The 22,714-nt window shown below is 71.7% G+C and overlaps 11 non-coding genes across 11 annotated transcripts; all 11 read right to left on the bottom strand.

The window, feature by feature from the left end:
* Positions 1–371: 371 nt before the first annotated feature.
* LOC138430542 (5S ribosomal RNA) lies at positions 372–490 on the bottom strand. The gene has a single exon (XR_011253235.1). It is a non-coding gene; the product is annotated as a 5S ribosomal RNA (ribosomal RNA).
* A 1,960-nt stretch (positions 491–2,450) lies between these two features.
* Positions 2,451–2,569, bottom strand: LOC138430543 (5S ribosomal RNA). Its single transcript, XR_011253236.1, has one exon. It is a non-coding gene; the product is annotated as a 5S ribosomal RNA (ribosomal RNA).
* Positions 2,570–4,532: 1,963 nt separating this feature from the next.
* LOC138430605 (5S ribosomal RNA) lies at positions 4,533–4,651 on the bottom strand. The gene has a single exon (XR_011253294.1). It is a non-coding gene; the product is annotated as a 5S ribosomal RNA (ribosomal RNA).
* A 1,946-nt stretch (positions 4,652–6,597) lies between these two features.
* On the bottom strand, positions 6,598–6,716 carry LOC138430545 (5S ribosomal RNA). The gene has a single exon (XR_011253238.1). It is a non-coding gene; the product is annotated as a 5S ribosomal RNA (ribosomal RNA).
* Positions 6,717–8,647: 1,931 nt separating this feature from the next.
* On the bottom strand, positions 8,648–8,766 carry LOC138430546 (5S ribosomal RNA). The gene has a single exon (XR_011253239.1). It is a non-coding gene; the product is annotated as a 5S ribosomal RNA (ribosomal RNA).
* A 1,941-nt stretch (positions 8,767–10,707) lies between these two features.
* Positions 10,708–10,826, bottom strand: LOC138430547 (5S ribosomal RNA). Its single transcript, XR_011253240.1, has one exon. It is a non-coding gene; the product is annotated as a 5S ribosomal RNA (ribosomal RNA).
* A 1,956-nt stretch (positions 10,827–12,782) lies between these two features.
* Positions 12,783–12,901, bottom strand: LOC138430549 (5S ribosomal RNA). Its single transcript, XR_011253241.1, has one exon. It is a non-coding gene; the product is annotated as a 5S ribosomal RNA (ribosomal RNA).
* A 1,964-nt stretch (positions 12,902–14,865) lies between these two features.
* Positions 14,866–14,984, bottom strand: LOC138430662 (5S ribosomal RNA). The gene has a single exon (XR_011253340.1). It is a non-coding gene; the product is annotated as a 5S ribosomal RNA (ribosomal RNA).
* Positions 14,985–16,945: 1,961 nt separating this feature from the next.
* LOC138430550 (5S ribosomal RNA) lies at positions 16,946–17,064 on the bottom strand. The gene has a single exon (XR_011253242.1). It is a non-coding gene; the product is annotated as a 5S ribosomal RNA (ribosomal RNA).
* Positions 17,065–19,029: 1,965 nt separating this feature from the next.
* Positions 19,030–19,148, bottom strand: LOC138430551 (5S ribosomal RNA). The gene has a single exon (XR_011253243.1). It is a non-coding gene; the product is annotated as a 5S ribosomal RNA (ribosomal RNA).
* Positions 19,149–21,092: 1,944 nt separating this feature from the next.
* Positions 21,093–21,211, bottom strand: LOC138430552 (5S ribosomal RNA). The gene has a single exon (XR_011253244.1). It is a non-coding gene; the product is annotated as a 5S ribosomal RNA (ribosomal RNA).
* Between the last annotated feature and the right edge of the window lie 1,503 nt (positions 21,212–22,714).

A 22,714-nucleotide genomic window follows, 5' to 3' on the forward strand; every position in this document is an offset into this window, starting at 1 on the left:
CCCGCGCCTTCGGGAGACCGCGAGGTTGCCTGCCAGGATGCGTCTGGGGGTGGGGCTGGGGCCCCGGCCCCGCCCAGAATTGCCTGAGGCCTGCCAAGGGAGCCCCAGACAGAGACCCCCGCGCCCCCGCCGCCGCCGTTCCTCTGGTTTCCTGGACGCCGAAAGCCGAGGGGCTCGCGGGCCGCGCGGAGGCAACCCAGGTCTGCAGCGGGAGTCGGGGCCCCGGCCAGCCAACCTGAGAGGGGCTGGAAGGCAGGCGGCGGCTCTGAGCGCGGTGGGGTGCCAGGGGCCAGCGGCTGGTGCGGCTTGCGGTGCGGCTGGGGCCGGGGGCTAAAGGAGAGGGGAGGCAGGGCAAAACAGAAACAACAAAAAGCCTACAGCACCCGGTATTCCCAGGCGGTCTCCCATCCAAGTACTAACCGGGCCCGACCCTGCTTAGCTTCCGAGATCAGACGAGATCGGGCGCGTTCAGGGTGGTATGGCCGTAGACGGAGGCGGCTGCCGCCAGGCGCCCTAAGAGCCCTGCGCTGCGCCTGCCTTTCGCTCTGACCTGCCGCCCGGGCCAGCCGGCGGCCGCAGCTCTCCAGCTCTCCACGGAGCGCGCGCTGCACTTGAGCTGCACCACCCGCGACCGGACTCCCGGCGGCCCGGTGGCCGGCACACGCCGCCCCGCGCCCCGCCCCCGCCCACGGCCCCGCCCCCCCCCCCCCCCCCCCCCGGCCAACACACCGCCGGCCCGGCCCGGGGGACCACAGGGCTTCCGGGACCGGGAGCAGCCGGCCGGGTGTGCCCGCCGGTGGGTGTAGCGGGGAGGGTGGAGTGAGGGGCGCCGAGGTCGTGGCGCTCTCCCACCCTGGGACCCTCCAGGCACCACCCGGCTCGGGGGCCGCCGCCCCTCCCCCAGCCCCTCGCCCACCTCCCCAAGGCGTTCGCTGCCCAGGGCCTCGGGGCCCGCTGGGGCCCGCGGTCCTCTGAGCCTCCTGCGGGCCTAGGCGCAGCCCAGCCGTGGCCCTGAGCGCCCATCCTGCCCGGCACCTGCGCGGTGCCCAAACCCACCTGCAGCCACCAGCGCCGGCGACCAGAGCTCGTCAGCCCCGCCCCTTCGCCCTACCGAGGCCCCCCCCTTGCCCCCACGCCGCCCTCCAAGCACCGGACCTTGCTGAGGGTGCAGACGAGCGACGTGCAGCCACACGGACAGGCACACAGACACACTCGCAGGCACCCACGCCAAGTGAGACAGCCGGCCGGCGCAAGCTCGTCAGCCAGGGCCACGGCCAGAGCACCCACCCGTGAGAGGCCGGGGCCAGAGGAAGGGACGGCAGGCCGGGGGTCAGGAGAGACAGAGACGCAAAGAGATGAAGGTTCAGAGACAGGCTCCCAAGACGGCGAGAGGGCAGATGCAGATGCAGATGCAGATGCAGACAGACAGACAGACACGAGCGCGCAGGCACACCCAGGGAGGGAGAGCCAGAGAGACGGAGACACAGAGCGACCGACCCACAGCGAGACGGAAAGCGGGAGACGGACAGGGCACAGGGGACGGCATCCCATCCGAGACGGACACTCTGGCACAGACCGTCACACACCGCAGAGAGCGGCCCGTGCGCAAGGGAGGGGGCGTGAGCCTTGGGCCCGGCGAGCCCCGGCTGGACGCGGTGCCCTGGGGCTGGCAATCACCCGTGGGGACCCCCAAGACTTCCTCGCAGCCGAGGTCTCAAAGGTCCCCTTCGGCTTGGCTCCCTGAGGCGAGACCCAGCCCCCGCCCCCAGGCCAGAGGGTGAGTGTGGGAGAGAGTGTGCGTGTGAGTGTGTCGGTGGGCGACGGTGGGGTCGGGTCGACTGGGGGGGCCGGGTGGATACCCACAGTGGAGGGGGGAGGGTGTGGCGGCCGGGGCTTTGGAAGCCTGTGCGGTCCTCTTGCTGTCTCTCTCTCTCCCTCTTTCTCCGTCTCCCTTACTTGTGGTTTCCGGCTCTTGACCTGTCTGGGCTGCGGGAGGTGTGCCTGTGTTTGGGGGGAGGGGGGCGGGCGTGAGGGTGTGTGTGTGTGTGTGTGTGTGTGTGTGTGTGTGTGTGTTGTGCGCCCGCGCCTTCGGGAGACCGCGAGGTTGCCTGCCAGGATGCGTCTGGGGGTGGGGCTGGGGCCCCGGCCCCGCCCAGAATTGCCTGAGGCCTGCCAAGGGAGCCCCAGACAGAGACCCCCGCGCCCCCGCCGCCGCCGTTCCTCTGGTTTCCTGGACGCCGAAAGCCGAGGGGCTCGCGGGCCGCGCGGAGGCAACCCAGGTCTGCAGCGGGAGTCGGGGCCCCGGCCAGCCAACCTGAGAGGGGCTGGAAGGCAGGCGGCGGCTCTGAGCGCGGTGGGGTGCCAGGGGCCAGCGGCTGGTGCGGCTTGCGGTGCGGCTGGGGCCGGGGGCTAAAGGAGAGGGGAGGCAGGGCAAAACAGAAACAACAAAAAGCCTACAGCACCCGGTATTCCCAGGCGGTCTCCCATCCAAGTACTAACCGGGCCCGACCCTGCTTAGCTTCCGAGATCAGACGAGATCGGGCGCGTTCAGGGTGGTATGGCCGTAGACGGAGGCGGCTGCCGCCAGGCGCCCTAAGAGCCCTGCGCTGCGCCTGCCTTTCGCTCTGACCTGCCGCCCGGGCCAGCCGGCGGCCGCAGCTCTCCAGCTCTCCACGGAGCGCGCGCTGCACTTGAGCTGCACCACCCGCGACCGGACTCCCGGCGGCCCGGTGGCCGGCACACGCCGCCCCGCGCCCCGCCCCCGCCCACGTCCCCGCCCCCCCCCCCCCCCCCCCCCCCCGGCCAACACACCGCCGGCCCGGCCCGGGGGACCACAGGGCTTCCGGGACCGGGAGCAGCCGGCCGGGTGTGCCCGCCGGTGGGTGTAGCGGGGAGGGTGGAGTGAGGGGCGCCGAGGTCGTGGCGCTCTCCCACCCTGGGACCCTCCAGGCACCACCCGGCTCGGGGGCCGCCGCCCCTCCCCCAGCCCCTCGCCCACCTCCCCAAGGCGTTCGCTGCCCAGGGCCTCGGGGCCCGCTGGGGCCCGCGGTCCTCTGAGCCTCCTGCGGGCCTAGGCGCAGCCCAGCCGTGGCCCTGAGCGCCCATCCTGCCCGGCACCTGCGCGGTGCCCAAACCCACCTGCAGCCACCAGCGCCGGCGACCAGAGCTCGTCAGCCCCGCCCCTTCGCCCTACCGAGGCCCCCCCCTTGCCCCCACGCCGCCCTCCAAGCACCGGACCTTGCTGAGGGTGCAGACGAGCGACGTGCAGCCACACGGACAGGCACACAGACACACTCGCAGGCACCCACGCCAAGTGAGACAGCCGGCCGGCGCAAGCTCGTCAGCCAGGGCCACGGCCAGAGCACCCACCCGTGAGAGGCCGGGGCCAGAGGAAGGGACGGCAGGCCGGGGGTCAGGAGAGACAGAGACGCAAAGAGATGAAGGTTCAGAGACAGGCTCCCAAGACGGCGAGAGGGCAGATGCAGATGCAGATGCAGATGCAGACAGACAGACAGACACGAGCGCGCAGGCACACCCAGGGAGGGAGAGCCAGAGAGACGGAGACACAGAGCGACCGACCCACAGCGAGACGGAAAGCGGGAGACGGACAGGGCACAGGGGACGGCATCCCATCCGAGACGGACACTCTGGCACAGACCGTCACACACCGCAGAGAGCGGCCCGTGCGCAAGGGAGGGGGCGTGAGCCTTGGGCCCGGCGAGCCCCGGCTGGACGCGGTGCCCTGGGGCTGGCAATCACCCGTGGGGACCCCCAAGACTTCCTCGCAGCCGAGGTCTCAAAGGTCCCCTTCGGCTTGGCTCCCTGAGGCGAGACCCAGCCCCCGCCCCCAGGCCAGAGGGTGAGTGTGGGAGAGAGTGTGCGTGTGAGTGTGTCGGTGGGCGACGGTGGGGTCGGGTCGACTGGGGGGGCCGGGTGGATACCCACAGTGGAGGGGGGAGGGTGTGGCGGCCGGGGCTTTGGAAGCCTGTGCGGTCCTCTTGCTGTCTCTCTCTCTCCCTCTTTCTCCGTCTCCCTTACTTGTGGTTTCCGGCTCTTGACCTGTCTGGGCTGCGGGAGGTGTGCCTGTGTTTGGGGGGAGGGGGGCGGGCGTGAGGGTGTGTGTGTGTGTGTGTGTGTGTGTGTGTGTGTGTGTGTTGTGCGCCCGCGCCTGCGGGAGACCGCGAGGTTGCCTGCCAGGATGCGTCTGGGGGTGGGGCTGGGGCCCCGGCCCCGCCCAGAATTGCCTGAGGCCTGCCAAGGGAGCCCCAGACAGAGACCCCCGCGCCCCCGCCGCCGCCGTTCCTCTGGTTTCCTGGACGCCGAAAGCCGAGGGGCTCGCGGGCCGCGCGGAGGCAACCCAGGTCTGCAGCGGGAGTCGGGGCCCCGGCCAGCCAACCTGAGAGGGGCTGGAAGGCAGGCGGCGGCTCTGAGCGCGGTGGGGTGCCAGGGGCCAGCGGCTGGTGCGGCTTGCGGTGCGGCTGGGGCCGGGGGCTAAAGGAGAGGGGAGGCAGGGCAAAACAGAAACAACAAAAAGCCTACAGCACCCAGTATTCCCAGGCGGTCTCCCATCCAAGTACTAACCGGGCCCGACCCTGCTTAGCTTCCGAGATCAGACGAGATCGGGCGCGTTCAGGGTGGTATGGCCGTAGACGGAGGCGGCTGCCGCCAGGCGCCCTAAGAGCCCTGCGCTGCGCCTGCCTTTCGCTCTGACCTGCCGCCCGGGCCAGCCGGCGGCCGCAGCTCTCCAGCTCTCCACGGAGCGCGCGCTGCACTTGAGCTGCACCACCCGCGACCGGACTCCCGGCGGCCCGGTGGCCAGTACAAGCCGCCCCGCGCCCCGCCCCCGCCCACGTCCCGGCCCCCCCCCCCCCGCCCCGGCCAACACACGGCCGGCCCGGCCCGGGGGACCACAGGGCTTCCGGGACCGGGAGCAGCCGGCCGGGTGTGCCCGCCGGTGGGTGTAGCGGGGAGGGTGGAGTGAGGGGCGCCGAGGTCGTGGCGCTCTCCCACCCTGGGACCCTCCAGGCACCACCCGGCTCGGGGGCCGCCGCCCCTCCCCCAGCCCCTCGCCCACCTCCCCAAGGCGTTCGCTGCCCAGGGCCTCGGGGCCCGCTGGGGCCCGCGGTCCTCTGAGCCTCCTGCGGGCCTAGGCGCAGCCCAGCCGTGGCCCTGAGCGCCCATCCTGCCCGGCACCTGCGCGGTGCCCAAACCCACCTGCAGCCACCAGCGCCGGCGACCAGAGCTCGTCAGCCCCGCCCCTTCGCCCTACCGAGGCCCCCCCCTTGCCCCCACGCCGCCCTCCAAGCACCGGACCTTGCTGAGGGTGCAGACGAGCGACGTGCAGCCACACGGACAGGCACACAGACACACTCGCAGGCACCCACGCCAAGTGAGACAGCCGGCCGGCGCAAGCTCGTCAGCCAGGGCCACGGCCAGAGCACCCACCCGTGAGAGGCCGGGGCCAGAGGAAGGGACGGCAGGCCGGGGGTCAGGAGAGACAGAGACGCAAAGAGATGAAGGTTCAGAGACAGGCTCCCAAGACGGCGAGAGGGCAGATGCAGATGCAGATGCAGATGCAGACAGACAGACAGACACGAGCGCGCAGGCACACCCAGGGAGGGAGAGCCAGAGAGACGGAGACACAGAGCGACCGACCCACAGCGAGACGGAAAGCGGGAGACGGACAGGGCACAGGGGACGGCATCCCATCCGAGACGGACACTCTGGCACAGACCGTCACACACCGCAGAGAGCGGCCCGTGCGCAAGGGAGGGGGCGTGAGCCTTGGGCCCGGCGAGCCCCGGCTGGACGCGGTGCCCTGGGGCTGGCAATCACCCGTGGGGACCCCAAGACTTCCTCGCAGCCGAGGTCTCAAAGGTCCCCTTCGGCTTGGCTCCCTGAGGCGAGACCCAGCCCCCGCCCCCAGGCCAGAGGGTGAGTGTGGGAGAGAGTGTGCGTGTGAGTGTGTCGGTGGGCGACGGTGGGGTCGGGTCGACTGGGGGGGCCGGGTGGATACCCACAGTGGAGGGGGGAGGGTGTGGCGGCCGGGGCTTTGGAAGCCTGTGCGGTCCTCTTGCTGTCTCTCTCTCTCCCTCTTTCTCCGTCTCCCTTACTTGTGGTTTCCGGCTCTTGACCTGTCTGGGCTGCGGGAGGTGGGCCTGTGTTTGGGGGGAGGGGGGCGGGCGTGAGGGTGTGTGTGTGTGTGTGTGTGTGTGTGTGTTGTGCGCCCGCGCCTGCGGGAGACCGCGAGGTTGCCTGCCAGGATGCGTCTGGGGGTGGGGCTGGGGCCCCGGCCCCGCCCAGAATTGCCTGAGGCCTGCCAAGGGAGCCCCAGACAGAGACCCCCGCGCCCCCGCCGCCGCCGTTCCTCTGGTTTCCTGGACGCCGAAAGCCGAGGGGCTCGCGGGCCGCGCGGAGGCAACCCAGGTCTGCAGCGGGAGTCGGGGCCCCGGCCAGCCAACCTGAGAGGGGCTGGAAGGCAGGCGGCGGCTCTGAGCGCGGTGGGGTGCCAGGGGCCAGCGGCTGGTGCGGCTTGCGGTGCGGCTGGGGCCGGGGGCTAAAGGAGAGGGGAGGCAGGGCAAAACAGAAACAACAAAAAGCCTACAGCACCCGGTATTCCCAGGCGGTCTCCCATCCAAGTACTAACCGGGCCCGACCCTGCTTAGCTTCCGAGATCAGACGAGATCGGGCGCGTTCAGGGTGGTATGGCCGTAGACGGAGGCGGCTGCCGCCAGGCGCCCTAAGAGCCCTGCGCTGCGCCTGCCTTTCGCTCTGACCTGCCGCCCGGGCCAGCCGGCGGCCGCAGCTCTCCAGCTCTCCACGGAGCGCGCGCTGCACTTGAGCTGCACCACCCGCGACCGGACTCCCGGCGGCCCGGTGGCCGGTACACGCCGCCCCGCGCCCCGCCCCCGCCCACGTCCCCCGCCCCCCCCCCCGCCCCGGCCAACACACGGCCGGCCCGGCCCGGGGGACCACAGGGCTTCCGGGACCGGGAGCAGCCGGCCGGGTGTGCCTGCCGGGGGGTGTAGCGGGGAGGGTGGAGTGAGGGGCGCCGAGGTCGTGGCGCTCTCCCACCCTGGGACCCTCCAGGCACCACCCGGCTCGGGGGCCGCCGCCCCTCCCCCAGCCCCTCGCCCACCTCCCCAAGGCGTTCGCTGCCCAGGGCCTCGGGGCCCGCTGGGGCCCGCGGTCCTCTGAGCCTCCTGCGGGCCTAGGCGCAGCCCAGCCGTGGCCCTGAGCGCCCATCCTGCCCGGCACCTGCGCGGTGCCCAAACCCACCTGCAGCCACCAGCGCCGGCGACCAGAGCTCGTCAGCCCCGCCCCTTCGCCCTACCGAGGCCCCCCCCTTGCCCCCACGCCGCCCTCCAAGCACCGGACCTTGCTGAGGGTGCAGACGAGCGACGTGCAGCCACACGGACAGGCACACAGACACACTCGCAGGCACCCACGCCAAGTGAGACAGCCGGCCGGCGCAAGCTCGTCAGCCAGGGCCACGGCCAGAGCACCCACCCGTGAGAGGCCGGGGCCAGAGGAAGGGACGGCAGGCCGGGGGTCAGGAGAGACAGAGACGCAAAGAGATGAAGGTTCAGAGACAGGCTCCCAAGACGGCGAGAGGGCAGATGCAGATGCAGACAGACAGACAGACACGAGCGCGCAGGCACACCCAGGGAGGGAGAGCCAGAGAGACGGAGACACAGAGCGACCGACCCACAGCGAGACGGAAAGCGGGAGACGGACAGGGCACAGGGGACGGCATCCCATCCGAGACGGACACTCTGGCACAGACCGTCACACACCGCAGAGAGCGGCCCGCGCGCAAGGGAGGGGGCGTGAGCCTTGGGCCCGGCGAGCCCCGGCTGGACGCGGTGCCCTGGGGCTGGCAATCACCCGTGGGGACCCCAAGACTTCCTCGCAGCCGAGGTCTCAAAGGTCCCCTTCGGCTTGGCTCCCTGAGGCGAGACCCAGCCCCCGCCCCCAGGCCAGAGGGTGAGTGTGGGAGAGAGTGTGCGTGTGAGTGTGTCGGTGGGCGACGGTGGGGTCGGGTCGACTGGGGGGGCCGGGTGGATACCCACAGTGGAGGGGGGAGGGTGTGGCGGCCGGGGCTTTGGAAGCCTGTGCGGTCCTCTTGCTGTCTCTCTCTCTCCCTCTTTCTCCGTCTCCCTTACTTGTGGTTTCCGGCTCTTGACCTGTCTGGGCTGCGGGAGGTGTGCCTGTGTTTGGGGGGAGGGGGGCGGGCGTGAGGGTGTGTGTGTGTGTGTGTGTGTGTGTGTTGTGCGCCCGCGCCTGCGGGAGACCGCGAGGTTGCCTGCCAGGATGCGTCTGGGGGTGGGGCTGGGGCCCCGGCCCCGCCCAGAATTGCCTGAGGCCTGCCAAGGGAGCCCCAGACAGAGACCCCCGCGCCCCCGCCGCCGCCGTTCCTCTGGTTTCCTGGACGCCGAAAGCCGAGGGGCTCGCGGGCCGCGCGGAGGCAACCCAGGTCTGCAGCGGGAGTCGGGGCCCCGGCCAGCCAACCTGAGAGGGGCTGGAAGGCAGGCGGCGGCTCTGAGCGCGGTGGGGTGCCAGGGGCCAGCGGCTGGTGCGGCTTGCGGTGCGGCTGGGGCCGGGGGCTAAAGGAGAGGGGAGGCAGGGCAAAACAGAAACAACAAAAAGCCTACAGCACCCGGTATTCCCAGGCGGTCTCCCATCCAAGTACTAACCGGGCCCGACCCTGCTTAGCTTCCGAGATCAGACGAGATCGGGCGCGTTCAGGGTGGTATGGCCGTAGACGGAGGCGGCTGCCGCCAGGCGCCCTAAGAGCCCTGCGCTGCGCCTGCCTTTCGCTCTGACCTGCCGCCCGGGCCAGCCGGCGGCCGCAGCTCTCCAGCTCTCCACGGAGCGCGCGCTGCACTTGAGCTGCACCACCCGCGACCGGACTCCCGGCGGCCCGGTGGCCGGCACACGCCGCCCCGCGCCCCGCCCCCGCCCACGTCCCCCGCCCCCCCCCGCCCCGGCCAACACACGGCCGGCCCGGCCCGGGGGACCACAGGGCTTCCGGGACCGGGAGCAGCCGGCCGGGTGTGCCTGCCGGGGGGTGTAGCGGGGAGGGTGGAGTGAGGGGCGCCGAGGTCGTGGCGCTCTCCCACCCTGGGACCCTCCAGGCACCACCCGGCTCGGGGGCCGCCGCCCCTCCCCCAGCCCCTCGCCCACCTCCCCAAGGCGTTCGCTGCCCAGGGCCTCGGGGCCCGCTGGGGCCCGCGGTCCTCTGAGCCTCCTGCGTGCCTAGGCGCAGCCCAGCCGTGGCCCTGAGCGCCCATCCTGCCCGGCACCTGCGCGGTGCCCAAACCCACCTGCAGCCACCAGCGCCGGCGACCAGAGCTCGTCAGCCCCGCCCCTTCGCCCTACCGAGGCCCCCCCCTTGCCCCCACGCCGCCCTCCAAGCACCGGACCTTGCTGAGGGTGCAGACGAGCGACGTGCAGCCACACGGACAGGCACACAGACACACTCGCAGGCACCCACGCCAAGTGAGACAGCCGGCCGGCGCAAGCTCGTCAGCCAGGGCCACGGCCAGAGCACCCACCCGTGAGAGGCCGGGGCCAGAGGAAGGGACGGCAGGCCGGGGGTCAGGAGAGACAGAGACGCAAAGAGATGAAGGTTCAGAGACAGGCTCCCAAGACGGCGAGAGGGCAGATGCAGATGCAGACAGACAGACAGACACGAGCGCGCAGGCACACCCAGGGAGGGAGAGCCAGAGAGACGGAGACACAGAGCGACCGACCCACAGCGAGACGGAAAGCGGGAGACGGACAGGGCACAGGGGACGGCATCCCATCCGAGACGGACACTCTGGCACAGACCGTCACACACCGCAGAGAGCGGCCCGTGCGCAAGGGAGGGGGCGTGAGCCTTGGGCCCGGCGAGCCCCGGCTGGACGCGGTGCCCTGGGGCTGGCAATCACCCGTGGGGACCCCAAGACTTCCTCGCAGCCGAGGTCTCAAAGGTCCCCTTCGGCTTGGCTCCCTGAGGCGAGACCCAGCCCCCGCCCCCAGGCCAGAGGGTGAGTGTGGGAGAGAGTGTGCGTGTGAGTGTGTCGGTGGGCGACGGTGGGGTCGGGTCGACTGGGGGGGCCGGGTGGATACCCACAGTGGAGGGGGGAGGGTGTGGCGGCCGGGGCTTTGGAAGCCTGTGCGGTCCTCTTGCTGTCTCTCTCTCTCCCTCTTTCTCCGTCTCCCTTACTTGTGGTTTCCGGCTCTTGACCTGTCTGGGCTGCGGGAGGTGTGCCTGTGTTTGGGGGGAGGGGGGCGGGCGTGAGGGTGTGTGTGTGTGTGTGTGTGTGTGTGTGTGTGTGTGTGTTGTGCGCCCGCGCCTGCGGGAGACCGCGAGGTTGCCTGCCAGGATGCGTCTGGGGGTGGGGCTGGGGCCCCGGCCCCGCCCAGAATTGCCTGAGGCCTGCCAAGGGAGCCCCAGACAGAGACCCCCGCGCCCCCGCCGCCGCCGTTCCTCTGGTTTCCTGGACGCCGAAAGCCGAGGGGCTCGCGGGCCGCGCGGAGGCAACCCAGGTCTGCAGCGGGAGTCGGGGCCCCGGCCAGCCAACCTGAGAGGGGCTGGAAGGCAGGCGGCGGCTCTGAGCGCGGTGGGGTGCCAGGGGCCAGCGGCTGGTGCGGCTTGCGGTGCGGCTGGGGCCGGGGGCTAAAGGAGAGGGGAGGCAGGGCAAAACAGAAACAACAAAAAGCCTACAGCACCCGGTATTCCCAGGCGGTCTCCCATCCAAGTACTAACCGGGCCCGACCCTGCTTAGCTTCCGAGATCAGACGAGATCGGGCGCGTTCAGGGTGGTATGGCCGTAGACGGAGGCGGCTGCCGCCAGGCGCCCTAAGAGCCCTGCGCTGCGCCTGCCTTTCGCTCTGACCTGCCGCCCGGGCCAGCCGGCGGCCGCAGCTCTCCAGCTCTCCACGGAGCGCGCGCTGCACTTGAGCTGCACCACCCGCGACCGGACTCCCGGCGGCCCGGTGGCCGGCACACGCCGCCCCGCGCCCCGCCCCCGCCCACGTCCCCGCCCCCCCCCCCCCCCCCCCGGCCAACACACCGCCGGCCCGGCCCGGGGGACCACAGGGCTTCCGGGACCGGGAGCAGCCGGCCGGGTGTGCCCGCCGGTGGGTGTAGCGGGGAGGGTGGAGTGAGGGGCGCCGAGGTCGTGGCGCTCTCCCACCCTGGGACCCTCCAGGCACCACCCGGCTCGGGGGCCGCCGCCCCTCCCCCAGCCCCTCGCCCACCTCCCCAAGGCGTTCGCTGCCCAGGGCCTCGGGGCCCGCTGGGGCCCGCGGTCCTCTGAGCCTCCTGCGGGCCTAGGCGCAGCCCAGCCGTGGCCCTGAGCGCCCATCCTGCCCGGCACCTGCGCGGTGCCCAAACCCACCTGCAGCCACCAGCGCCGGCGACCAGAGCTCGTCAGCCCCGCCCCTTCGCCCTACCGAGGCCCCCCCCTTGCCCCCACGCCGCCCTCCAAGCACCGGACCTTGCTGAGGGTGCAGACGAGCGACGTGCAGCCACACGGACAGGCACACAGACACACTCGCAGGCACCCACGCCAAGTGAGACAGCCGGCCGGCGCAAGCTCGTCAGCCAGGGCCACGGCCAGAGCACCCACCCGTGAGAGGCCGGGGCCAGAGGAAGGGACGGCAGGCCGGGGGTCAGGAGAGACAGAGACGCAAAGAGATGAAGGTTCAGAGACAGGCTCCCAAGACGGCGAGAGGGCAGATGCAGATGCAGATGCAGATGCAGACAGACAGACAGACACGAGCGCGCAGGCACACCCAGGGAGGGAGAGCCAGAGAGACGGAGACACAGAGCGACCGACCCACAGCGAGACGGAAAGCGGGAGACGGACAGGGCACAGGGGACGGCATCCCATCCGAGACGGACACTCTGGCACAGACCGTCACACACCGCAGAGAGCGGCCCGCGCGCAAGGGAGGGGGCGTGAGCCTTGGGCCCGGCGAGCCCCGGCTGGACGCGGTGCCCTGGGGCTGGCAATCACCCGTGGGGACCCCAAGACTTCCTCGCAGCCGAGGTCTCAAAGGTCCCCTTCGGCTTGGCTCCCTGAGGCGAGACCCAGCCCCCGCCCCCAGGCCAGAGGGTGAGTGTGGGAGAGAGTGTGCGTGTGAGTGTGTCGGTGGGCGACGGTGGTGGGGTCGGGTCGACTGGGGGGGCCGGGTGGATACCCACAGTGGAGGGGGGAGGGTGTGGCGGCCGGGGCTTTGGAAGCCTGTGCGGTCCTCTTGCTGTCTCTCTCTCTCCCTCTTTCTCCGTCTCCCTTACTTGTGGTTTCCGGCTCTTGACCTGTCTGGGCTGCGGGAGGTGTGCCTGTGTTTGGGGGGAGGGGGGCGGGCGTGAGGGTGTGTGTGTGTGTGTGTGTGTGTGTGTGTGTGTGTTGTGCGCCCGCGCCTGCGGGAGACCGCGAGGTTGCCTGCCAGGATGCGTCTGGGGGTGGGGCTGGGGCCCCGGCCCCGCCCAGAATTGCCTGAGGCCTGCCAAGGGAGCCCCAGACAGAGACCCCCGCGCCCCCGCCGCCGCCGTTCCTCTGGTTTCCTGGACGCCGAAAGCCGAGGGGCTCGCGGGCCGCGCGGAGGCAACCCAGGTCTGCAGCGGGAGTCGGGGCCCCGGCCAGCCAACCTGAGAGGGGCTGGAAGGCAGGCGGCGGCTCTGAGCGCGGTGGGGTGCCAGGGGCCAGCGGCTGGTGCGGCTTGCGGTGCGGCTGGGGCCGGGGGCTAAAGGAGAGGGGAGGCAGGGCAAAACAGAAACAACAAAAAGCCTACAGCACCCGGTATTCCCAGGCGGTCTCCCATCCAAGTACTAACCGGGCCCGACCCTGCTTAGCTTCCGAGATCAGACGAGATCGGGCGCGTTCAGGGTGGTATGGCCGTAGACGGAGGCGGCTGCCGCCAGGCGCCCTAAGAGCCCTGCGCTGCGCCTGCCTTTCGCTCTGACCTGCCGCCCGGGCCAGCCGGCGGCCGCAGCTCTCCAGCTCTCCACGGAGCGCGCGCTGCACTTGAGCTGCACCACCCGCGACCGGACTCCCGGCGGCCCGGTGACCGGCACACGCCGCCCCGCGCCCCCGCCCCCCCCCCCGCCCCCCCCCCCCCCCCCCCCCCCCCCCCCCCGGCCAACACACCGCCGGCCCGGCCCGGGGGACCACAGGGCTTCCGGGACCGGGAGCAGCCGGCCGGGTGTGCCCGCCGGTGGGTGTAGCGGGGAGGGTGGAGTGAGGGGCGCCGAGGTCGTGGCGCTCTCCCACCCTGGGACCCTCCAGGCACCACCCGGCTCGGGGGCCGCCGCCCCTCCCCCAGCCCCTCGCCCACCTCCCCAAGGCGTTCGCTGCCCAGGGCCTCGGGGCCCGCTGGGGCCCGCGGTCCTCTGAGCCTCCTGCGGGCCTAGGCGCAGCCCAGCCGTGGCCCTGAGCGCCCATCCTGCCCGGCACCTGCGCGGTGCCCAAACCCACCTGCAGCCACCAGCGCCGGCGACCAGAGCTCGTCAGCCCCGCCCCTTCGCCCTACCGAGGCCCCCCCCTTGCCCCCACGCCGCCCTCCAAGCACCGGACCTTGCTGAGGGTGCAGACGAGCGACGTGCAGCCACACGGACAGGCACACAGACACACTCGCAGGCACCCACGCCAAGTGAGACAGCCGGCCGGCGCAAGCTCGTCAGCCAGGGCCACGGCCAGAGCACCCACCCGTGAGAGGCCGGGGCCAGAGGAAGGGACGGCAGGCCGGGGGTCAGGAGAGACAGAGACGCAAAGAGATGAAGGTTCAGAGACAGGCTCCCAAGACGGCGAGAGGGCAGATGCAGATGCAGATGCAGATGCAGACAGACAGACAGACACGAGCGCGCAGGCACACCCAGGGAGGGAGAGCCAGAGAGACGGAGACACAGAGCGACCGACCCACAGCGAGAAGGAAAGCGGGAGACGGACAGGGCACAGGGGACGGCATCCCATCCGAGACGGACACTCTGGCACAGACCGTCACACACCGCAGAGAGCGGCCCGCGCGCAAGGGAGGGGGCGTGAGCCTTGGGCCCGGCGAGCCCCGGCTGGACGCGGTGCCCTGGGGCTGGCAATCACCCGTGGGGACCCCAAGACTTCCTCGCAGCCGAGGTCTCAAAGGTCCCCTTCGGCTTGGCTCCCTGAGGCGAGACCCAGCCCCCGCCCCCAGGCCAGAGGGTGAGTGTGGGAGAGAGTGTGCGTGTGAGTGTGTCGGTGGGCGACGGTGGGGTCGGGTCGACTGGGGGGGCCGGGTGGATACCCACAGTGGAGGGGGGAGGGTGTGGCGGCCGGGGCTTTGGAAGCCTGTGCGGTCCTCTTGCTGTCTCTCTCTCTCCCTCTTTCTCCGTCTCCCTTACTTGTGGTTTCCGGCTCTTGACCTGTCTGGGCTGCGGGAGGTGTGCCTGTGTTTGGGGGGAGGGGGGCGGGCGTGAGGGTGTGTGTGTGTGTGTGTGTGTGTGTGTGTGTGTGTGTGTTGTGCGCCCGCGCCTGCGGGAGACCGCGAGGTTGCCTGCCAGGATGCGTCTGGGGGTGGGGCTGGGGCCCCGGCCCCGCCCAGAATTGCCTGAGGCCTGCCAAGGGAGCCCCAGACAGAGACCCCCGCGCCCCCGCCGCCGCCGTTCCTCTGGTTTCCTGGACGCCGAAAGCCGAGGGGCTCGCGGGCCGCGCGGAGGCAACCCAGGTCTGCAGCGGGAGTCGGGGCCCCGGCCAGCCAACCTGAGAGGGGCTGGAAGGCAGGCGGCGGCTCTGAGCGCGGTGGGGTGCCAGGGGCCAGCGGCTGGTGCGGCTTGCGGTGCGGCTGGGGCCGGGGGCTAAAGGAGAGGGGAGGCAGGGCAAAACAGAAACAACAAAAAGCCTACAGCACCCGGTATTCCCAGGCGGTCTCCCATCCAAGTACTAACCGGGCCCGACCCTGCTTAGCTTCCGAGATCAGACGAGATCGGGCGCATTCAGGGTGGTATGGCCGTAGACGGAGGCGGCTGCCGCCAGGGGCCCTAAGAGCCCTGCGCTGCGCCTGCCTTTCGCTCTGAACTGCCGCCCGGGCCAGCCGGCGGCCGCAGCTCTCCAGCTCTCCACGGAGCGCGCGCTGCACTTGAGCTGCACCACCCGCGACCGGACTCCCGGCGGCCCGGTGGCCGGCACACGCCGCCCCGCCCCCCGGCCCCGCCCACGTCCCCGCCCCCCCCCCCCCCGGCCAACACACCGCCGGCCCGGCCCGGGGGACCACAGGGCTTCCGGGACCGGGAGCAGCCGGCCGGGTGTGCCCGCCGGTGGGTGTAGCGGGGAGGGTGGAGTGAGGGGCGCCGAGGTCGTGGCGCTCTCCCACCCTGGGACCCTCCAGGCACCACCCGGCTCGGGGGCCGCCGCCCCTCCCCCAGCCCCTCGCCCACCTCCCCAAGGCGTTCGCTGCCCAGGGCCTCGGGGCTCGCTGGGGCCCGCGGTCCTCTGAGCCTCCTGCGTGCCTAGGCGCAGCCCAGCCGTGGCCCTGAGCGCCCATCCTGCCCGGCACCTGCGCGGTGCCCAAACCCACCTGCAGCCACCAGCGCCGGCGACCAGAGCTCGTCAGCCCCACCCCTTCGCCCTACCGAGGCCCCCCCCTTGCCCCCACGCCGCCCTCCAAGCACCGGACCTTGCTGAGGGTGCAGACGAGCGACGTGCAGCCACACGGACAGGCACACAGACACACTCGCAGGCACCCACGCCAAGTGAGACAGCCGGCCGGCGCAAGCTCGTCAGCCAGGGCCACGGCCAGAGCACCCCCCCGTGAGAGGCCGGGGCCAGAGGAAGGGACGGCAGGCCGGGGGTCAGGAGAGACAGAGACGCAAAGAGATGAAGGTTCAGAGACAGGCTCCCAAGACGGCGAGAGGGCAGATGCTGATGCAGATGCAGATGCAGATGCAGACAGACAGACAGACACGAGCGCGCAGGCACACCCAGGGAGGGAGAGCCAGAGAGACGGAGACACAGAGCGACCGACCCACAGCGAGACGGAAAGCGGGAGACGGACAGGGCACAGGGGACGGCATCCCATCCGAGACGGACACTCTGGCACAGACCGTCACACACCGCAGAGAGCGGCCCGTGCGCAAGGGAGGGGGCGTGAGCCTTGGGCCCGGCGAGCCCCGGCTGGACGCGGTGCCCTGGGGCTGGCAATCACCCGTGGGGACCCCAAGACTTCCTCGCAGCCGAGGTCTCAAAGGTCCCCTTCGGCTTGGCTCCCTGAGGCGAGACCCAGCCCCCGCCCCCAGGCCAGAGGGTGAGTGTGGGAGAGAGTGTGCGTGTGAGTGTGTCGGTGGGCGACGGTGGTGGGGTCGGGTCGACTGGGGGGGCCGGGTGGATACCCACAGTGGAGGGGGGAGGGTGTGGCGGCCGGGGCTTTGGAAGCCTGTGCGGTCCTCTTGCTGTCTCTCTCTCTCCCTCTTTCTCCGTCTCCCTTACTTGTGGTTTCCGGCTCTTGACCTGTCTGGGCTGCGGGAGGTGTGCCTGTGTTTGGGGGGAGGGGGGCGGGCGTGAGGGTGTGTGTGTGTGTGTGTGTGTGTGTGTGTGTGTGTGTGTTGTGCGCCCGCGCCTTCGGGAGACCGCGAGGTTGCCTGCCAGGATGCGTCTGGGGGTGGGGCTGGGGCCCCGGCCCCGCCCAGAATTGCCTGAGGCCTGCCAAGGGAGCCCCAGACAGAGACCCCCGCGCCCCCGCCGCCGCCGTTCCTCTGGTTTCCTGGACGCCGAAAGCCGAGGGGCTCGCGGGCCGCGCGGAGGCAACCCAGGTCTGCAGCGGGAGTCGGGGCCCCGGCCAGCCAACCTGAGAGGGGCTGGAAGGCAGGCGGCGGCTCTGAGCGCGGTGGGGTGCCAGGGGCCAGCGGCTGGTGCGGCTTGCGGTGCGGCTGGGGCCGGGGGCTAAAGGAGAGGGGAGGCAGGGCAAAACAGAAACAACAAAAAGCCTACAGCACCCGGTATTCCCAGGCGGTCTCCCATCCAAGTACTAACCGGGCCCGACCCTGCTTAGCTTCCGAGATCAGACGAGATCGGGCGCGTTCAGGGTGGTATGGCCGTAGACGGAGGCGGCTGCCGCCAGGCGCCCTAAGAGCCCTGCGCTGCGCCTGCCTTTCGCTCTGACCTGCCGCCCGGGCCAGCCGGCGGCCGCAGCTCTCCAGCTCTCCACGGAGCGCGCGCTGCACTTGAGCTGCACCACCCGCGACCGGACTCCCGGCGGCCCGGTGGCCGGCACACGCCGCCCCGCGCCCCGCCCCCGCCCACGTCCCCGCCCCCCCCCCCCCCCCCCCCCCCCGGCCAACACACCGCCGGCCCGGCCCGGGGGACCACAGGGCTTCCGGGACCGGGAGCAGCCGGCCGGGTGTGCCCGCCGGTGGGTGTAGCGGGGAGGGTGGAGTGAGGGGCGCCGAGGTCGTGGCGCTCTCCCACCCTGGGACCCTCCAGGCACCACCCGGCTCGGGGGCCGCCGCCCCTCCCCCAGCCCCTCGCCCACCTCCCCAAGGCGTTCGCTGCCCAGGGCCTCGGGGCTCGCTGGGGCCCGCGGTCCTCTGGGCCTCCTGCGTGCCTAGGCGCAGCCCAGCCGTGGCCCTGAGCGCCCATCCTGCCCGGCACCTGCGCGGTGCCCAAACCCACCTGCAGCCACCAGCGCCGGCGACCAGAGCTCGTCAGCCCCGCCCCTTCGCCCTACCGAGGCCCCCCCCTTGCCCCCACGCCGCCCTCCAAGCACCGGACCTTGCTGAGGGTGCAGACGAGCGACGTGCAGCCACACGGACAGGCACACAGACACACTCGCAGGCACCCACGCCAAGTGAGACAGCCGGCCGGCGCAAGCTCGTCAGCCAGGGCCACGGCCAGAGCACCCCCCCGTGAGAGGCCGGGGCCAGAGGAAGGGACGGCAGGCCGGGGGTCAGGAGAGACAGAGACGCAAAGAGATGAAGGTTCAGAGACAGGCTCCCAAGACGGCGAGAGGGCAGATGCAGATGCAGATGCAGATGCAGACAGACAGACAGACACGAGCGCGCAGGCACACCCAGGGAGGGAGAGCCAGAGAGACGGAGACACAGAGCGACCGACCCACAGCGAGACGGAAAGCGGGAGACGGACAGGGCACAGGGGACGGCATCCCATCCGAGACGGACACTCTGGCACAGACCGTCACACACCGCAGAGAGCGGCCCGTGCGCAAGGGAGGGGGCGTGAGCCTTGGGCCCGGCGAGCCCCGGCTGGACGCGGTGCCCTGGGGCTGGCAATCACCCGTGGGGACCCCCAAGACTTCCTCGCAGCCGAGGTCTCAAAGGTCCCCTTCGGCTTGGCTCCCTGAGGCGAGACCCAGCCCCCGCCCCCAGGCCAGAGGGTGAGTGTGGGAGAGAGTGTGCGTGTGAGTGTGTCGGTGGGCGACGGTGGGGTCGGGTCGACTGGGGGGGCCGGGTGGATACCCACAGTGGAGGGGGGAGGGTGTGGCGGCCGGGGCTTTGGAAGCCTGTGCGGTCCTCTTGCTGTCTCTCTCTCTCCCTCTTTCTCCGTCTCCCTTACTTGTGGTTTCCGGCTCTTGACCTGTCTGGGCTGCGGGAGGTGTGCCTGTGTTTGGGGGGAGGGGGGCGGGCGTGAGGGTGTGTGTGTGTGTGTGTGTGTGTGTGTGTGTGTGTGTGTGTTGTGCGCCCGCGCCTGCGGGAGACCGCGAGGTTGCCTGCCAGGATGCGTCTGGGGGTGGGGCTGGGGCCCCGGCCCCGCCCAGAATTGCCTGAGGCCTGCCAAGGGAGCCCCAGACAGAGACCCCCGCGCCCCCGCCGCCGCCGTTCCTCTGGTTTCCTGGACGCCGAAAGCCGAGGGGCTCGCGGGCCGCGCGGAGGCAACCCAGGTCTGCAGCGGGAGTCGGGGCCCCGGCCAGCCAACCTGAGAGGGGCTGGAAGGCAGGCGGCGGCTCTGAGCGCGGTGGGGTGCCAGGGGCCAGCGGCTGGTGCGGCTTGCGGTGCGGCTGGGGCCGGGGGCTAAAGGAGAGGGGAGGCAGGGCAAAACAGAAACAACAAAAAGCCTACAGCACCCGGTATTCCCAGGCGGTCTCCCATCCAAGTACTAACCGGGCCCGACCCTGCTTAGCTTCCGAGATCAGACGAGATCGGGCGCGTTCAGGGTGGTATGGCCGTAGACGGAGGCGGCTGCCGCCAGGGGCCCTAAGAGCCCTGCGCTGCGCCTGCCTTTCGCTCTGACCTGCCGCCCGGGCCAGCCGGCGGCCGCAGCTCTCCAGCTCTCCACGGAGCGCGCGCTGCACTTGAGCTGCACCACCCGCGACCGGACTCCCGGCGGCCCGGTGGCCGGCACACGCCGCCCCGCGCCCCGCCCCCGCCCACGTCCCCGCCCCCCCCCCCCCCCCCCCGGCCAACACACCGCCGGCCCGGCCCGGGGGACCACAGGGCTTCCGGGACCGGGAGCAGCCGGCCGGGTGTGCCCGCCGGTGGGTGTAGCGGGGAGGGTGGAGTGAGGGGCGCCGAGGTCGTGGCGCTCTCCCACCCTGGGACCCTCCAGGCACCACCCGGCTCGGGGGCCGCCGCCCCTCCCCCAGCCCCTCGCCCACCTCCCCAAGGCGTTCGCTGCCCAGGGCCTCGGGGCCCGCTGGGGCCCGCGGTCCTCTGAGCCTCCTGCGGGCCTAGGCGCAGCCCAGCCGTGGCCCTGAGCGCCCATCCTGCCCAGCACCTGCGCGGTGCCCAAACCCACCTGCAGCCACCAGCGCCGGCGACCAGAGCTCGTCAGCCCCGCCCCTTCGCCCTACCGAGGCCCCCCCCTTGCCCCCACGCCGCCCTCCAAGCACCGGACCTTGCTGAGGGTGCAGACGAGCGACGTGCAGCCACACGGACAGGCACACAGACACACTCGCAGGCACCCACGCCAAGTGAGACAGCCGGCCGGCGCAAGCTCGTCAGCCAGGGCCACGGCCAGAGCACCCACCCGTGAGAGGCCGGGGCCAGAGGAAGGGACGGCAGGCCGGGGGTCAGGAGAGACAGAGACGCAAAGAGATGAAGGTTCAGAGACAGGCTCCCAAGACGGCGAGAGGGCAGATGCAGATGCAGACAGACAGACAGACACGAGCGCGCAGGCACACCCAGGGAGGGAGAGCCAGAGAGACGGAGACACAGAGCGACCGACCCACAGCGAGACGGAAAGCGGGAGACGGACAGGGCACAGGGGACGGCATCCCATCCGAGACGGACACTCTGGCACAGACCGTCACACACCGCAGAGAGCGGCCCGTGCGCAAGGGAGGGGGCGTGAGCCTTGGGCCCGGCGAGCCCCGGCTGGACGCGGTGCCCTGGGGCTGGCAATCACCCGTGGGGACCCCAAGACTTCCTCGCAGCCGAGGTCTCAAAGGTCCCCTTCGGCTTGGCTCCCTGAGGCGAGACCCAGCCCCCGCCCCCAGGCCAGAGGGTGAGTGTGGGAGAGAGTGTGCGTGTGAGTGTGTCGGTGGGCGACGGTGGTGGGGTCGGGTCGACTGGGGGGGCCGGGTGGATACCCACAGTGGAGGGGGGAGGGTGTGGCGGCCGGGGCTTTGGAAGCCTGTGCGGTCCTCTTGCTGTCTCTCTCTCTCCCTCTTTCTCCGTCTCCCTTACTTGTGGTTTCCGGCTCTTGACCTGTCTGGGCTGCGGGAGGTGTGCCTGTGTTTGGGGGGAGGGGGGCGGGCGTGAGGGTGTGTGTGTGTGTGTGTGTGTGTGTGTGTGTGTGTTGTGCGCCCGCGCCTGCGGGAGACCGCGAGGTTGCCTGCCAGGATGCGTCTGGGGGTGGGGCTGGGGCCCCGGCCCCGCCCAGAATTGCCTGAGGCCTGCCAAGGGAGCCCCAGACAGAGACCCCCGCGCCCCCGCCGCCGCCGTTCCTCTGGTTTCCTGGACGCCGAAAGCCGAGGGGCTCGCGGGCCGCGCGGAGGCAACCCAGGTCTGCAGCGGGAGTCGGGGCCCCGGCCAGCCAACCTGAGAGGGGCTGGAAGGCAGGCGGCGGCTCTGAGCGCGGTGGGGTGCCAGGGGCCAGCGGCTGGTGCGGCTTGCGGTGCGGCTGGGGCCGGGGGCTAAAGGAGAGGGGAGGCAGGGCAAAACAGAAACAACAAAAAGCCTACAGCACCCGGTATTCCCAGGCGGTCTCCCATCCAAGTACTAACCGGGCCCGACCCTGCTTAGCTTCCGAGATCAGACGAGATCGGGCGCGTTCAGGGTGGTATGGCCGTAGACGGAGGCGGCTGCCGCCAGGCGCCCTAAGAGCCCTGCGCTGCGCCTGCCTTTCGCTCTGACCTGCCGCCCGGGCCAGCCGGCGGCCGCAGCTCTCCAGCTCTCCACGGAGCGCGCGCTGCACTTGAGCTGCACCACCCGCGACCGGACTCCCGGCGGCCCGGTGGCCGGCACACGCCGCCCCGCGCCCCGCCCCCGCCCCCGTCCCCGCCCCCCCCCCCCCCCCCCCCCGGCCAACACACCGCCGGCCCGGCCCGGGGGACCACAGGGCTTCCGGGACCGGGAGCAGCCGGCCGGGTGTGCCCGCCGGTGGGTGTAGCGGGGAGGGTGGAGTGAGGGGCGCCGAGGTCGTGGCGCTCTCCCACCCTGGGACCCTCCAGGCACCACCCGGCTCGGGGGCCGCCGCCCCTCCCCCAGCCCCTCGCCCACCTCCCCAAGGCGTTCGCTGCCCAGGGCCTCGGGGCTCGCTGGGGCCCGCGGTCCTCTGGGCCTCCTGCGTGCCTAGGCGCAGCCCAGCCGTGGCCCTGAGCGCCCATCCTGCCCGGCACCTGCGCGGTGCCCAAACCCACCTGCAGCCACCAGCGCCGGCGACCAGAGCTCGTCAGCCCCGCCCCTTCGCCCTACCGAGGCCCCCCCCTTGCCCCCACGCCGCCCTCCAAGCACCGGACCTTGCTGAGGGTGCAGACGAGCGACGTGCAGCCACACGGACAGGCACACAGACACACTCGCAGGCACCCACGCCAAGTGAGACAGCCGGCCGGCGCAAGCTCGTCAGCCAGGGCCACGGCCAGAGCACCCCCCCGTGAGAGGCCGGGGCCAGAGGAAGGGACGGCAGGCCGGGGGTCAGGAGAGACAGAGACGCAAAGAGATGAAGGTTCAGAGACAGGCTCCCAAGACGGCGAGAGGGCAGATGCAGATGCAGATGCAGATGCAGACAGACAGACAGACACGAGCGCGCAGGCACACCCAGGGAGGGAGAGCCAGAGAGACGGAGACACAGAGCGACCGACCCACAGCGAGACGGAAAGCGGGAGACGGACAGGGCACAGGGGACGGCATCCCATCCGAGACGGACACTCTGGCACAGACCGTCACACACCGCAGAGAGCGGCCCGTGCGCAAGGGAGGGGGCGTGAGCCTTGGGCCCGGCGAGCCCCGGCTGGACGCGGTGCCCTGGGGCTGGCAATCACCCGTGGGGACCCCCAAGACTTCCTCGCAGCCGAGGTCTCAAAGGTCCCCTTCGGCTTGGCTCCCTGAGGCGAGACCCAGCCCCCGCCCCCAGGCCAGAGGGTGAGTGTGGGAGAGAGTGTGCGTGTGAGTGTGTCGGTGGGCGACGGTGGGGTCGGGTCGACTGGGGGGGCCGGGTGGATACCCACAGTGGAGGGGGGAGGGTGTGGCGGCCGGGGCTTTGGAAGCCTGTGCGGTCCTCTTGCTGTCTCTCTCTCTCCCTCTTTCTCCGTCTCCCTTACTTGTGGTTTCCGGCTCTTGACCTGTCTGGGCTGCGGG

This window comes from Ovis canadensis, chromosome 25 (genome assembly GCF_042477335.2).
Source record: "Ovis canadensis isolate MfBH-ARS-UI-01 breed Bighorn chromosome 25, ARS-UI_OviCan_v2, whole genome shotgun sequence".
Classification (NCBI taxonomy): domain Eukaryota; kingdom Metazoa; phylum Chordata; class Mammalia; order Artiodactyla; family Bovidae; genus Ovis; species Ovis canadensis.